Here is a 15,106-nt window from a genome sequence, read left to right as displayed (position 1 = left end):
GTCAGACCTGAAGGAGGATCATAGGAGCCCCCCTAATGTATAGCCAAGGTGGCCTGGAAGCAGCGTGGGGCGGCCTCTGCTATTCATGGCTGGCGTCTGAAGTGAAGAGGGCTTGTGGGACTGAGCACCCTAACGTGTAGAGTTTGACACGAATTCCAGGTACTTAGTGTCGGAATGGAATTGGGCTGTTGCACCCCCAGCTGAAGTCAAAGGATCCATGTTGGAGGGTAGCCTTTGACTGGCCGTATGGCCTTAGGGTCAACTGTTCCTCTGATGAGGGAGTGGACAAGTGGACTTCATGACTTTGGGCAGCAAAAGTCTTTGCTTCCTAAATAATTACTTTCCCCTAACCCAAAAGTATGTCCAATATTACATATATATGTATATGTGTGTGTAAATTTCAGACCATGAATCACTTCCAGATCCTCCTTCCTCTTACCCCTGAATACCTCTGTGAAAACCTAGGGTCCCACTGAGTAATCAGAAAGCCACTGGCCTAGGTGATCTGAGATCCCCTATCCACCCAGGCAAGGCAGTTCTGCACTCTCGAAGTCTAATAAACAGAGATCTGATTTCCCCGAGGCCCTGGATGCTTCTTCAAAGGCCCCTTCCTCTCTCAAGCAGCTCCAAGGGGATCTGATGGTAGAGCAAGCAGCCTCTTGACTGACTTGGAAATGAGCCCTCACTCCTACTCAAGTTCTCCCCACCCCCACCCCACCCCCGCCCTGGGAACCAAGGTCAAACCTGTGTGGCCCCAGAGCCCAGCTCTTTATTATCAGAAATAAAATAAATTCTGCTCTTCCCTCCTCCCCCACGCAGGGCTGCAGCACGCTCTGGCCCTATCTCTGGTTAATATCAGGTTTATAAGAACAGTTTCTCACTTTTATTCATTTGAGAATTGAATTAGCTTTCACATTTGCCTCTACAGCTTCAAAGAACATCTCCCAGCCATCATTTACCACACTATTAAATCGAGGAGCATCTTGTCGGTACATCTGATAATTTGATTCTGAGTGATGTTTGTGTTGTTGCTAAGCATTTGAGCCAGCAACAATAACGTTACAAATATATGGCTGGGCCTTTGAACTACCAACTCAAAAGAGATTTTAACAACTGGATGTAGCCCTGGTAATGAAGAGACTAGATTACTTTAAAAGTTATTATGTTTCAATAGGGGGAACTGGATTCAATTTAAAGATACTCCCAGCTCTGGCCAAAGGAACATCTTTAGTTTCGCATGTGAAACTGTGTTAAAAATGTCTGATGGTGTAACTGCAGGAAAATTTTCGAGTCCCAGCATATTAAATAGGTTCAGGATTGTCACTGTGAAGTTCCCTACGTAGTTCAGCCTTGCTGGTAAGACTTGGCATGAGTTACAGGGTAGAGGGTAAGAACCCTTGGATTCAGATCCAGAAGGCAGAGGTACAGCTCCTGGCTCTGCTTCCGGCACAAGGCACACACAGGATTATCTATTCCTCAGTTTCCTCTCCTGTAAAGTCAGGAAAAAAATAATAATGATTTTAGGGTTGTAGGAGGGATGACTGGAGATCAGAAATGTTCCACCTTGGCATTATTGACCTTTGGGTCTAGACCATTCTTTGTTGTGGGGGCCTGTCTTGTGTATTGGGGACTGTGTAGTTGAGCACCTGGCCTCTGCCCACCGGATCCTGTAGCAGACTCCTTCTACAGTGACAGTCAGAATCATGTCTGGACATTGCCAGATGTCCCAGGGAACAAAGTCACCCTAATTGAGAACCTTTGGTTTAGATAATGTTTTCAAAGCTTGTATAGACGGTGCCTGACACACAGTAAGGGCTCAGCCATTGGTAACTGTTACTAAGATTTGTTTTTAAAAAGTATCTGAGCAGGGCACCTGGGTGGCTCAGTGGCTTAAGCCTCTGCCTTCGGCTCAGATCATGATCTCAGGGTCCTGGGATGGAGCCCTACATTGGGCTCTCTGCTCAGCAGGGAGCCTGCTTCCCCCCCCCCCCACCCCGCCTGCCTACCTCTCTGCCTACTTATGATATGTCAAATAAATAAATAAAATCTTTAAAAATAAAAAATAAAATAAAAAGTATCTGAGCAGCCTGAATCACGCTAATTAATCCTGGGTGGAGTGTCCTGTCCTTGGGTCTCTGTTATCCTTGTTAGACCAGGATATCTGTGAATCCGACTCAGGAGAATGACAAAGGAGATGTGAATTCCTCTGGCTCTTGTGGAATCTGACAGCCTGAGCTCTCTATCTGCAGGCTCACAATGCAGAAGTCAACGTAGTCACCATTTTGCTTCAGAGCAGGCTGTGATTTCTGGGGACAAGTGAGGTTGACTAACACAATGTGCCTTTCATCATCCGTCCATCCGTTTATCCATTTATGTAACTGACTGTTATGGGGTGTCTGTTATATGCCAGGTTCTGTGCTGAGGCTTTGGAATATAATGACTAAGGGCAGGTCTCTGTCTTCTAGAAGTTACAGGGTAGCAGGAAACACAGAGCAGTAAAGGACGATTATAACACAGAACTATAATGGGAAAAAAAGTGAAAATAATTTGGCTCCCTAGCACAGCCCAGAATGTTAGGGGAAGATTCCTTCATGATAGGAAAGGTTTTAACATTTAGGACCTGGTTTTTCTCTCCCAAAACTGGTTGTAAAGATTTATCTCATATATTTTTTTAAAATATTTTATTTATTTATTTGACAGAGAGAGTGAGATCACAAGGCAGAGAGGCAGGAAGAGAGAGAGGGGGAAGCAGGCTCCCTGCTGAGCAGAGAGCCCGATGCAGGGCTCAATCTCAGGACCCTGAGATCATGACCAGAGCTGAAGGCAGAGGCTTAACCCACTGTGCCACCCAGGCACCCTAGGATTTATCTCATATTTAAGCTGTTCACTTTTCAGATAAGAGAACTCAAGAACAAAGTGGTGTAACTCTTATTCAAGCAAACACAGTGAATTTGTACCAGAGCTGAGTTCAGGTTTCTTCACGCTATAGGTCTCCTTGTAGGAGGCAAGTCGATACAATAGAGTGAACATGGCTGGCAAAATGTTTTATTCCCTAGAGGAAAATCCTATGATTTCTCAGTGTCTAGTAAGGCATCCGTGTGTGTGCGCGCACGCATGCGTGCATACACTTGTGTGGCTATTGAGAGACTGGGAAGATCTGTGTGGTATTTGTCTATTGCTGGACATTTCAAAAGAGTATAGATTTCTCAACAGGAGGAATTGTTGGCATGATGTGGTCTACAATCTCCCACATGCTACTGAATGGGGCTGAACGCCTTCCTAGCAGAGGCATTGAAGAGTATGAATGAAAGTCTCTGTGTTTTAGAAATGTCTCAGCAGCACGAGGGGGGTACTTTGCTCCTCGGAAACCCAGAAAATGGCCATGATCGAACAGATAATGCTCTAATAAATGTTTAATGTTTATACAAATGAATGCATAAATGGTGATGAAAAAATAAGTGATTGAATGTTGAGGCAAGAGTGCCCTCCCTGTGCTTAGACCCAGGAGAAAAGTGTAGAGTTCACCCATGGTTTTGTCTGTCCAGCCTTGCTCTTTTTCTGGAATCCGCTCCTGCACCTACAAATTCTATTTGGTTTCCTTTTGAGGGACCCCGTTCTCAAACTACCCGGCATCTCCAGTCACTGTTAATCGGTCCCCATGGAGGCATGTGATCCAGGATGGGCCAGTCATAGTACAGTACTCTGTACCAGAAGCAGCTGATTGGCCCAAGAAGGGGCACCTGACCCAGGCTGAGACATTGAGTTCATTCAGGGGGATGTTTGCACCAGCACTGAAGGAATGAGCTTGGTTTCCCTTGGAGGGCCGACATCATAAGCAGAAAACCCAGGAGTTACCAGGGGCTGTGTTTTTTTCACTAGGTAGCCAAAACCCATTTGTAGTGAGAGAGGAGAACAAGGGAATAAGTAGACAAAAGCTGTAGGAGATGGCAAAAGAATCACAATATTCAGAATCCAAGACCCACCTGAATTCCTGTCTTTTCCTCGGCTTGAGTGTTCCATTCCTTCATGAGATTCTTCCGAGTCCTTCTAATTCCATTTATTGTTAAGCCATTTTGAGTTGTGTGTCTGCCGTTTGCCACCCGAACAGTGCTGGCTAAACACACGGGCCAGGCATCAAGATAAGTTCATTTCCTTTGCATGATTTGTCACTTCTGTGGATGATATCAGGCAGGCACACACCACAATACTGTAAATCATCAACACAGGGCCCTTGGTTTGTAATAAAGCAACATTCTCCTTCAAGTGCATTCAGTCTGCCTTCATAAGAGTGATAGGTCAGAAGTTGTTTCATAACAAAGATGCCGATATTATAGAAGCTCAAGATAGAGAATTTACTGGGGAGAGAATAGTGGACTATTGACTTGCTACAAATGTTCTGGCTCGCTATTATTCAAATGTTTCTGTTGCCTAGAGTCCTGAGTTTTTTTCTCCACCCTGTGAACATTTATCCATAGTTCCTAAGCAAGTGGGAAAATCTTTCAAGTATGCGTTCCCTGCCTGTACTTTTTTTTTTTAAATTTTAATTGTAACATAGTTAACATACAGTGTTACATTAGTTTCAAGGGTACAATACAGTGATTCAGCAGCTCCAGACCTTACTCAGTGCTTATGGAGGTAAGTGGGCTCTTAATCCCTTCACCTATTTCACTCATCCTGCTGCCACCTCCCTTCCATAGCCATCTGTTTTTCCTCTGTTTTTAGATTCTCTCTCTCTCTCGCTCTCCTTTTTCTCTTTGTTCATTGGTTTTGTCTCTTCAATTCCACATATTAGTGAAATCATTTGGTATTTGTCTTTCCCTAACTGGCTTATTTCACTTATAACACTTAGTGTTATACTCTCCAGATCTATCCATGTTGTTGCAAATGGAAAGCATTCATTCTTTTTTATGGCCGAGTAATATTCCATTATATTCATATACCATATCTTCTATATCTATTCATCTATTGATGGGCACTTGGGCTGCTTCCATATCTTGGCTATTGTAGATAATGCTGCTGTAAACATAAGGGTGCATGTATGCCTTTGAATTAGTGTTTTCATATCCTTTGAGTAAATACCCAATAGAGCAATTCCTGGATCATAGGGTAGCTCTATTTTTAATTTTCTAAGGAACTTCCGTACTGTCATCCAGAGTGGCTGCATCAGTTTGCATCCCCACCAGCAGTGCATGAGAGTTCCTTTTCTTCGGCATCTTCGCCAACACCTGGTGTTTTTAAAATTTTTGGTTTGAGCCCTTCTGACAGATATGAGGTGGTATCTCCTTGTGGTTTTGATTTGCATTTCTCTGATGGCAAAGGGTGATGAGTATCTTTTCACGTGTCTGTTGGCCATCTGGATATCTTCTTTGGAGAAATGTCTGTTCATGACTTTTCCCCACTTTTAAATTGGATTATTTGGTTTTTTGGGTGTGGAATTTTGGAAGTTCTTTATATCCTTTGGCTACTAACCCTTTTATCATGTATGTCATTTGTAAATATCTCCTTCCATTCAGTAGGTTGTCTTTTAGTTTTGTTGATTATTCCCTTCACTGTGCGGAAGCTTTTTTTTTTTTTTTTTAAAGATTTATTTATTTATTTGACAGAGAGGCAGTGAGAGAGAGCATGAGACAGGAGGTCAGAGGGAGGAGCAGACTCCCCGTGGAGCTGGGAGCCCGATGCAGGACTCAATCCCGGGACTCTGGGATCGTGACCTGAGCTGAAGGCAGTTGCTCAACCAACTGAGCCACCTGGGCGCCCCAAAAGCTTTTTAATTTTGATTTAATCCGAATAGCTTATTTTCACTTCTGTTTCCCTTGCCTCAGGAGACATATCTAGAAAGATGTTGCTATGATTGGTGTTGGAGAAATTACTATATGTGCCTTCTTCTAGGAGTTTTATGATTTCAGTTTCACATTTACGTCCTTAATCCATTTTGAGTTTATTTTTTGTATATGGTGTAATAAAGTGGTCCAGTTTCATTCTTTTTCATGTAGCTCTCCAGTTTTCCCAACAGCAGGTGTTGAAGACACTGTCTTATCCCCACTGGATATTTTTTCCTGCTTTGCCCAAGATTAACTGACCGTATAACTGTAGATTTCTTTCTTTTTTTTTTTTTAAGATTTTATTCATTTATATGACAGAGAGCTAAAGAGCACAAGTAGGGAGAGCAGCAGGCAGAGGGAGAGGGAGAAGCAGAATCCCTGCTGAGTAGGGAGCCAGATGCAGGGCTCTATCCCAGGATGCTGGCATTATGACCTGAGCCGAAGGCAGACGCCTGAGCATCTGAGCCACACAGGTGCTCCTGTAGATTTATTTCTAAGCTTTCTGTTCTGCTCTGTTTGGTCTATGTGTCTATTTTTTGTGCTGGTACCATAGTGTTTTGACTGCTACAGCTTTGTAATATAATTTGAAGTCTGGAATTGTGATACCTCCAGTTTTGTTTCTTTTTCAAGATTGCTTTGGCTATTCAGGGTCTTGTGTGGTTCCATACAAATTTTAGAATTATTTGTTCTTGTTCTGTGAAAAACGCTATTGGTATTTTTATAGGGATTACATTAAGTCTGCAGATTACTTTGCAGAGTATAGCTGTTCTGATCCGTGAGCATGGAATGTCTTTCCATTTCTTTGTGTTGTCTTCAATTATATTCATCAGTGTTTAGAGTTTTCAGAGTACAGGGGTTCACCTCTTTGGTTAATTTTACTCCTAGGTGTGTTATTATTTTTGGCGCAATTGTAAATGGGATTGTTTTCTTAATTTCTCTTTCTTTTATGTAGAAATGCAATGGATTTCTATATATCGATTTTTGTGTCCTGTGACTTTTCTGAATTCATTGATCAGTTCTAGTAGTTTTTGGTAGGGTCTTTAGGGTTTTCTATGTATAATGTCATGTCATCTGCAAATAGTGAAAGTTTTGCTTCTTCCTTAGTGATTTGGATGCCTTTTATTTCTCTTTGTTGTCTGGTTGCTGTAGCTAGGACTTCCAGTGCTATACTGAATAAAAGTGGTGAGAGTGGACATCCTTGCTTTATTCCTGACCCTGGAGAAAAAAGCTCTCGGTTTTTCCCTATAATGTGTGAAGTTAGCTGTGGGATTTTCATTTAAGTCCTTTATTATGCTGAGGTTTGTTCCCTCTAAACCTATTTTGTTGCAGATTTTTATCATGAATGGATGTTGTACTTTGTCAAATACCTTTTCTGTATTTATTGAAGTGATCATATGATTTTTACCCTTTCTCTTATTGATGTGTATTGTATGTATCAATGTGATGTATCACATTGATGCCTGGACTATTTTGAATTAATGCTACACTGTGGAAATGGCTGTTCACAGTATAATAGTTCATGGCAATAAATAGCTTAAGTTGGTGATTAACCCGCATAGTCTGGGTGACTCCATTCAGAGAGGAAGGAAAATCAGCCTTTATCTACTGCCAACCACTTTTCCAAATGATATCTGTCATCTGACTCTCAGAACCACACAGGGAAGTATTGGCCTTCCTAATTTGTAGATGAGGAAAATGAAGCTCAGATTAGTTAAGGAGATTGCACAGCTGGTCCGCTGTGGGACAGGATTTGGAAATTGGGCTGGTCTGCTCCATAGGCCATATTCTTTCTTTATTGAGAGTCTTCAGGGATACAGAGAAGCTGTGTTCTTCACTGCCCAGAGTTAAAAAGGAGTCTCGGGTTCATTCAAACCCCACTCATTCTTCTTACTGAAATTTGAACACTTACAGGCAAAGAGGGGTCCAGGCACAGTCTGCAGGACTTATAAGAATGGAAGGCTCTTCCTCCACTTCCCAACATGGGGACTCTGTGCCAAGAACACAAAGGTTTTATAAAATAATGGAAGAAAATGTTCAGATACCTCGTGTCCCATAATTCTGGTCACTGGCTTCTTCTCTCCATTCCTGCTAATATGGCCATTCTTCTTCTCACCCAAGCAGGTTCAAAGCCTTAGAAGTATTTTTGCTGACTTTTTTTTTTCTTTATCCACATTTCCACTTTGCACCCCATAGCAAAAACAAGATCTAAAAAAACCACAAATCTGCATGGTGTTGCTACTTTGCTTAGAACCCTCTCACCGTGGCTTATCCTGACTCTTAGAATGAAGTCTAAGGTCTTGAGTGGGGTTTACAAGACCTCCGTGATTGTCCAGGACTTTTCCTGGCTCAGCCCTCCACCTTTCTGCTTTGCTCTTGCCACACTGCAACCCAGTTATATTTTCCTAGTTCCCTTCCCTCTTCCCCTCCCACCCCACCCCTTTCACCCTGGAAGTCCTAATGGAAAGGTCTTTCCCTCCGAGAAGTGTTACCGGATCCTCGGACCAGGTTAGGCACCTGATTTATGCTCCAGTGATACCCTGGGCTCCGTGTTTTGTGACATCATGTTAGTCACTGGTCTTCCGCATCTGTCCTCCTGACTAAACCGCAAAGTGACAGGTACGCAGCTCTTGGATTCCCAAAGGCAGCCCTGTACTTATCACCTATAATCACCTGCACGCTCTTCCCATAGAGCATCTTTGGTATTTGCTGTCTCCTGTTTCTCATCATCCCGCATGTGTTCATAGAATTCACTGAGCTCCTGGGTCTCTTCATTCCAGTTCCTTCTGTGCTGGATGACCCACTTAACTTCTTAAAACAGTGAACTTGAACATCCTTGCTCCGTAGTGTTCATTGGCTTCCTGTTGCTACCCCAAGTACAACGAAGTAATAATCACAGCTCTTCAAATATGGTCCCAACTTCAGTTTCCAGCCTTAATAGCCAGTTTTCTATTAGGAGGGCCTGTCCGTTAGGAGACTTTGATTTTCTTTCTTCCTTTCCTTCTTCTTTCCTTCCTTTGCTTCTCCTCCTTGTACTTCTTCCCTGTTGTCCTCCCTTCCGTCCCCCTCCCTGCCTTCTGTTACCCTCCCACTATCTTCCTTCCTCCTTTACATTCACCCGGCAAAGATTTCAGCAATGGACTCCTACTTCTATGATGACTAACCCAAGCTGCCCAAGAGATTTAACCTTTTGTGGATGCCTGGATCTCCACCCATCCCTTCAGACTCCTGTTTACTTAGGATGGGGTCAGATCATGCATCGTAATTTTGTAAAGCTACCTAAGTGATTCTGGAGTTCATTTGAAATTGAGAACCACATTATCTACCCTTACCAGACACTGGATTGGTTCCGTTCCTCATGGAGTCCACAATACAGTAGACTGTAGAGCAGTGGTTTTTAATGGGGGAAATTTTGGTCCCCGTCCACCCACACAGGAGACCTTTGGGCAGTCTTAAGATGTTTGTGTTGTCACAACTCAGGGAGGCAGTGGTCTTGGCCTCCATTGGGTGGAAGTCAAGGATGCTGCTAAATGTCCTTCAGTGCATAGGACAGCCCTGTCCCCTATCTCGCCAAGCATTATCTCGGCCAAAGTATCAGTAGCACCAAGGCTGAGAAAACGTCCTTGAAGGAAGACTCACTGATGAAATAATCATACAAGTGAAGTTTTATTTACTAACTGGAATAAGGCAAATAAAGCCAAACATGAGGGGGCAGTGGGTAAGCATCACAGGGAGATCTGAACTAGCTTGGTGAAAGGGTTCTTCCTTCAGTAGAGATCTGAAGGAAAGGTATAAATTAATCAACACATGAAGGGGTTAGGTTGGTGGGGGACATTCCGGTGGCCTCCCCAGCATATCTGAAGCTTTGGAAAATTTATATAACTTAGAGAACATCCAATGGGCTGCTTGGGCCAGGAGAGGAAAGTGATAAGAATTTTAATCTAGATCCTCAGAGCAATGGGAGACCTGGAAAGGCAAGGGAGGGTGTCATTATCACCAGATCTGCGTTTGGAAAAAGTCATTCAGGGTGGCAAGTGAAAAATGGTTGGAATGGAGCAAAAGCGGTTGTCCCCGGAGTCTGGGCATGGTATAACACTGGGGCGGTGGTGGAAAGATAGATTCAGGAGATATTTTGAGGTGTGGTTGTTCATCTCTATTTATTCTTATACTTTCCAGCCTCTAGGTCTTTGATGACACCATTTTCTTTAACTGGAAATACTCTCCCTGTCTATTTCAATCCCTAACCATTCTTTCCCTATGTCCCAAGCCAAATGAAAACCAGAGGAAGCTTCCTGCTTACATTAGCCACTATTACTGCCTTTGAAACCCTGAGGTTCCTGTACCTTTGGACCAAGCTTTTACTTGTGATGTACACTTTATATACATTGGGTTTATCTTTCTTACAAAAAGCCAAGGTCTTTGATAGCCGAAATCTGTCTTCCTCGTCTTTATCTCCCACACGTTTTTCTAGATATTTAGTCAAGGACTATTTGGTGACAAGAAACAGAATCCTCTCAGACTAACTTAAAACAAGAGTTTCTTGGAAGGGATGCTGGGGTAAAGCAGATGTTCCCTCTTATTGCCTGCCCAGCACCCATGTTGTGGGAACAACACATTAGTGTTCCTTTGGGTAGTGTCCCTGTGCTTTCTGTCCCTTCGTCCTCATGGTTTGGGTGGGGCTAACTCTACCTCCCAGTAACTTCTAAGGGAGGACTGACTAGTCAGCGTGTGACCTAAACCATCCCCATCAGCACCCCAAATTTTCTAAACCCACTTGGGACTGTGGGTCACTGTTTCCATTGTGGTTGTGAGGTCCGAACTTCTGAGAGCATTTGGTGCAGCCATCTGGGAAGGAAGCTGACTCAGAGGAAAGCAGACACAGGAGATGAAGAAGGGGAGTCCTGCTGACACGGGGCGTCTATAGTCATCTGTCACCAGACTTGAGAGCTCTGTCAGTCAGTACGCCCCCTTGGTGCCTGAGCAAGCTTGAGCTGTGTCTCTGGCGCTGGCCTCTAAAGGGCCCTGACTAAGACAGTGGGACATGGTGCAGAATCCAAGGACAGGAATCCCAGCCATGTCTCCCGGGGACCTGGAACTGGGAATCTAAGAAATCCAGTGCATATCTCTACCTTAGGGCTGTGGCTAGATGCAGGGCACGCGTGTGTCTCCTCTTGGTGTCTTTCTGAGGGCGCATCGCCCTTGCTTTCTTTCTCTCTCTGCATATGAGCTATGCCTTTCCAGGCCAGACAGGCCTCAGAAGTGTGGGGCTCATCAGCAACTGCGTAGAGGGCCTGAGCCACATTCTCAGTCGCTAAGGTCAGTCTAGACTTAGATTTGATGTCTGTCTTGGACCCAACCTGTGGTCAGGGGTCACAACCACATGCTTATGTTCATTATCCACTCAGCAGGCTCTGTGGAGGCCCACTGGAAGATTTGGGATGTGGGGTACAGCCTGTAAAGTGATGAACGTACTGGCCCGTGAATGCGTCCATGAGGAGTACAGATGGAGGTCGTACAGAGTTGCACCAGCTTCAGCACCAGAGCCCACTGCTTGGGCTGTGAAGTGACCCTTCCAGCAAAGGGGAGGGCTGTGTTGTGGTGTTTCCATGATGAGTCCGGGATAAACTTCAGTTACAGCTTCCTTTGGCCTTACCGAAGGCCCATTGTTCCTTCCCCGTCTGTCTATGGACACCCATACCACAAACAGGAACAACCAAGCAGGATTCCCAAACTCGGTGCCGTGACCAGCCCTACACCTGCATCGCTTGTCTCCACTGGAGATGTGCAGCCCCCGTTCAGCAGGGGTGCTGAGACCTTGTCCTGTGTCCGCTTACGAACATTTCCCAGTCGAATAGTCTCATCTGTTTCCTTGAAAAGGGAAAAAGATACTATGGGGCTGTGACAGAGCCCCTTATAATAGCAGATTTTCCAAGAATCCCCCATCGTCGTCCTCGAGAGCCCAAAGACTCCAGAGTGGCCATAGAGTCAGGCCTCCATAAATGTAAACATCTTCTTTCTGTAGCTTGTAGTCCTGATACTCCTCAGTTCCACCCTGATCCGGCAGATAGCTGCCCACGTGGTTGGGACTGGAGCAGGAAAGAACTGTTGCTAGTGTTGTGCCCTCTCCCTGCGTTCAGCCGGAGAATTTTGCCCGCCCTCCCTCCCACCTTCCTCCACAGTCTCTCTGGAGGTCCAGCACGTAGGGGCCGAATTTTTTCTTTCCCAGCCTGCTTCAGAGACTGCCAAAGCATCTGGACGGAGGGCTGCCGAACCAGCGATGAATTGCCGGTCTCTAAAGTCGATACCTGTTCAGACGCTACCCTGAAAGTGAATGATTACTGGCGGGGATGGCTTGCCGAAATGGGCTGATGAATTGGGACCCATACAGTCACAATAAAGATTGTGATGCTGTTAGGAGACCAGATTAGATTTTTCTGGACTGCAATAGGCTGCAATCATCTTGTTATGTCAGCTTGTTTATTGTTTTGGGTCCTGACTTATTTTCTCAGTGCAGGGTGCATACAAAGTAACTGCGGTGAGCACTGAAATTATTTGGGTAGTGGGCTTTCATCCCACGAGTGTCCCCCATTAATTAGTAGAATGGGTCATCCTAAGGGGATAGTTTACCTGTATTGTTCAGGAATGCCTTATCCCGGTAGAAATTTCACACCCTGTAAATTGCTAATGAAAATGTCGTTCTCCTGCAGAGTTTACCTGACATACTATTTATCTTGCCACTGCCATTAGAGATAGAATTACTGTCAGATCTACTACAAAATGCAGAATTGATTTTTAATTAGGGTTTCTAGAACTAAAGGTTAAGGATGGTTTAAAGAAGTGAAGCTGTGGTTTTCTCCACAAGTATCCCAGAGATTTCTTCCTTAGCGTGGTTAGAGGCCAGAACGTCTGTCTACACGGACACTGCTTCATGGTTAACCCTTCACACTCCCCGTTTGGAACAGGACTGTGCACAAATTCCTGTCTGCCCCCCGCACCATCCCTTTTGCCAGCCAGGGGTGTCAGAGTGTCAGAGTAGAACAGATTGCTTTGGTTTGTGTAACAAGGGTTGCTAAAATTGCAATCTTCCCTTCGCAGGCGATTCGGGGAATACTCCGATAACCTCATGCAGGCATTTCATATACAGGCAATTATAGGAAGATAGATTAGAGTGTCCACAAGAATCATAACTTCCCTTCGCCTGATTTATAAGCCTTATCCTTATTTTTTATAATACCATTTATAACATCAACACCATCTAGACAGCTGTCTACAGGAGCTGGTTTCTCCAAACCATATGCTGGTGCCCGGCTGGCACAGGAGGCAAGGTCCTTGGGAGAGCTGGTTTAAAGGAGTGGTTATGAGCTCAGGTTCTGGGGTCAGGCCTGGCTGTGTGTCCCAGCTCTGCTACTCACGTGGTGTGTAATGGTGGGCAAGTGTCTTTTTTTTAATATTTTATTTATTTATTTGACAGAGAGAGAGGTCACAAGTAGGCAAAGAGGCAGGCAGAGAAACAGAGGGAGAAACAGGCTCCCCACTGAGCAGAGAGCCCGATGCGGGGCTCGATCCCAGGACCCTGAGATCATGACCTGAACTGAAGGCAGAGGCTTAAACCACTGAGCCACCCAGGTGCCCCGGTGGGCAAGTGTCTTAACCTCTCTGAGCTTTAAATACTACTATAAATACAGGGTAACAGTAGTTCCTACACTGTAGGATTGTGGTCAGCAGTTAACGAGCTGAATCTTATAAAGTGAGGCACCTGGGTGACTTAGGCGGTTAAGCATCTCTTGATTTCAGCTCGGATCATGATCTCAGGGTCCTAGAATCGGCCCCATGTTGGGCTCCATGCTCAGCAGGGAGTCTGCTTCTCTCCCTTTCCCTCAGCCCCCTCCCCATTTGCACACACGCATGCTGTCTCTGTAAAATAAATAATTCTTTTAAAAATAAATCAATAAATAGATTAGTATTGTGCCTGATACGTAGTTAGCATTCAATAAATATTAGCTATCATTAGAGATGGAAATAAGACCTAAAACTTATGGGGACTATGTGGAAAATCATTCATTCTGTCAAATATCTGTTCATTTGTATGGTGTCAGTAGATACCCATCCCTCATGCTACCTTCAGATATAGTCCCAATTATTTTTGCCGTGGTAGGAAAAACTATTTCCACTGCCTTTTCTTCTCTTTTTCTCTCTGTGTTCTCCAGCTCTTTCCCTGTGGCCAGGCTGAGTTCCCACTTGGCCATTACCAGCCTGTCCTTTCTCACCCTGGCGCTCATCACATGAAACCTGGGTCCCTGGTGACCTCTCCCCATGCTTCTTCGGTCTAGGAAGACGAGCATGAGAAACTGAATAAGACAAAGAACTCCACTGCCCTTAGCATCAGGAGTTGGAAAGCACTGATGCCCCGGGGCAGCAGAAATGCTGTAAGAACCTCCACACTGCCCTTTGGCTCGCTTCCGTAGGAAGCCACGACTTGCCCCGCCTGAGCAGTTCTTTATGCTTTAAACAAAAGAGATTATTGGAAAGGAAGGACATGAGTGTCTCAAAGTGGTATTTTGGTATGAACGGATGTCTTAAAATAGCACCCTTACGCTTCCCATTGGGGCAGGAAGGACCTGAGGAGAGAGAACATTAAGTCTGGGAAAGCCAAAATGATTGCTGGGCATTATCGTCCCCTGATGGGTAAGAGGGCTCTCTTCGAGAAGTGGATGTGCACTCTGGCTGATGGGCTGCTGGGAGAGGAGGGGACCCCGTGATTAAGTGACGGCGGGACCTGCCCCCTCAGAGGACAGTGCCAGTCAGACCCAGCAGGCAGGAGCTTGTTTAGACAGTAGGAAGAGAAGAAGGGGGATGAATTTGTGTCATTCCTCTCCCACCTGACCTGAGAGCCTAAAGACAGTAACAGGGAGTGACTAGAAGTCATTTCTAGTCAGTGACTAGGAGAACAGTGACTAGAAGATGGCTTCTCTCTGGCACCACCGGCCTCTGCCTCTACGTGCCCTCTCCCTGTTTTCAGGTGCACACGTTGACCCCCATGTCCCAACTAAAGAGCCTGTGACTCACATGTCTTATGGCCAATCTAGAGGTGACACAGATTCCCGAGGGGATACAGAAGCGGGGGTTTGACATGGCACATCCCATTGTTGGCGACTTTAAAACCCATGGCAGACACGTCTGTTCACCAGGTCCCATCTCTGAGGAATTCTTTCTCTCTTGTGATACATCCTGGAGTGGCAAACTTTTTCTTAAACGGCCATATATAGTAAATATTTTAGGCTTTGCAA

Source organism: Meles meles, chromosome 21, assembly GCF_922984935.1.
Source record: "Meles meles chromosome 21, mMelMel3.1 paternal haplotype, whole genome shotgun sequence".
NCBI classification, from domain to species: Eukaryota; Metazoa; Chordata; class Mammalia; order Carnivora; family Mustelidae; genus Meles; species Meles meles.
The sequence above is the reverse complement of the archived record's forward strand: the minus strand, read 5'-3'. Positions refer to the sequence as shown.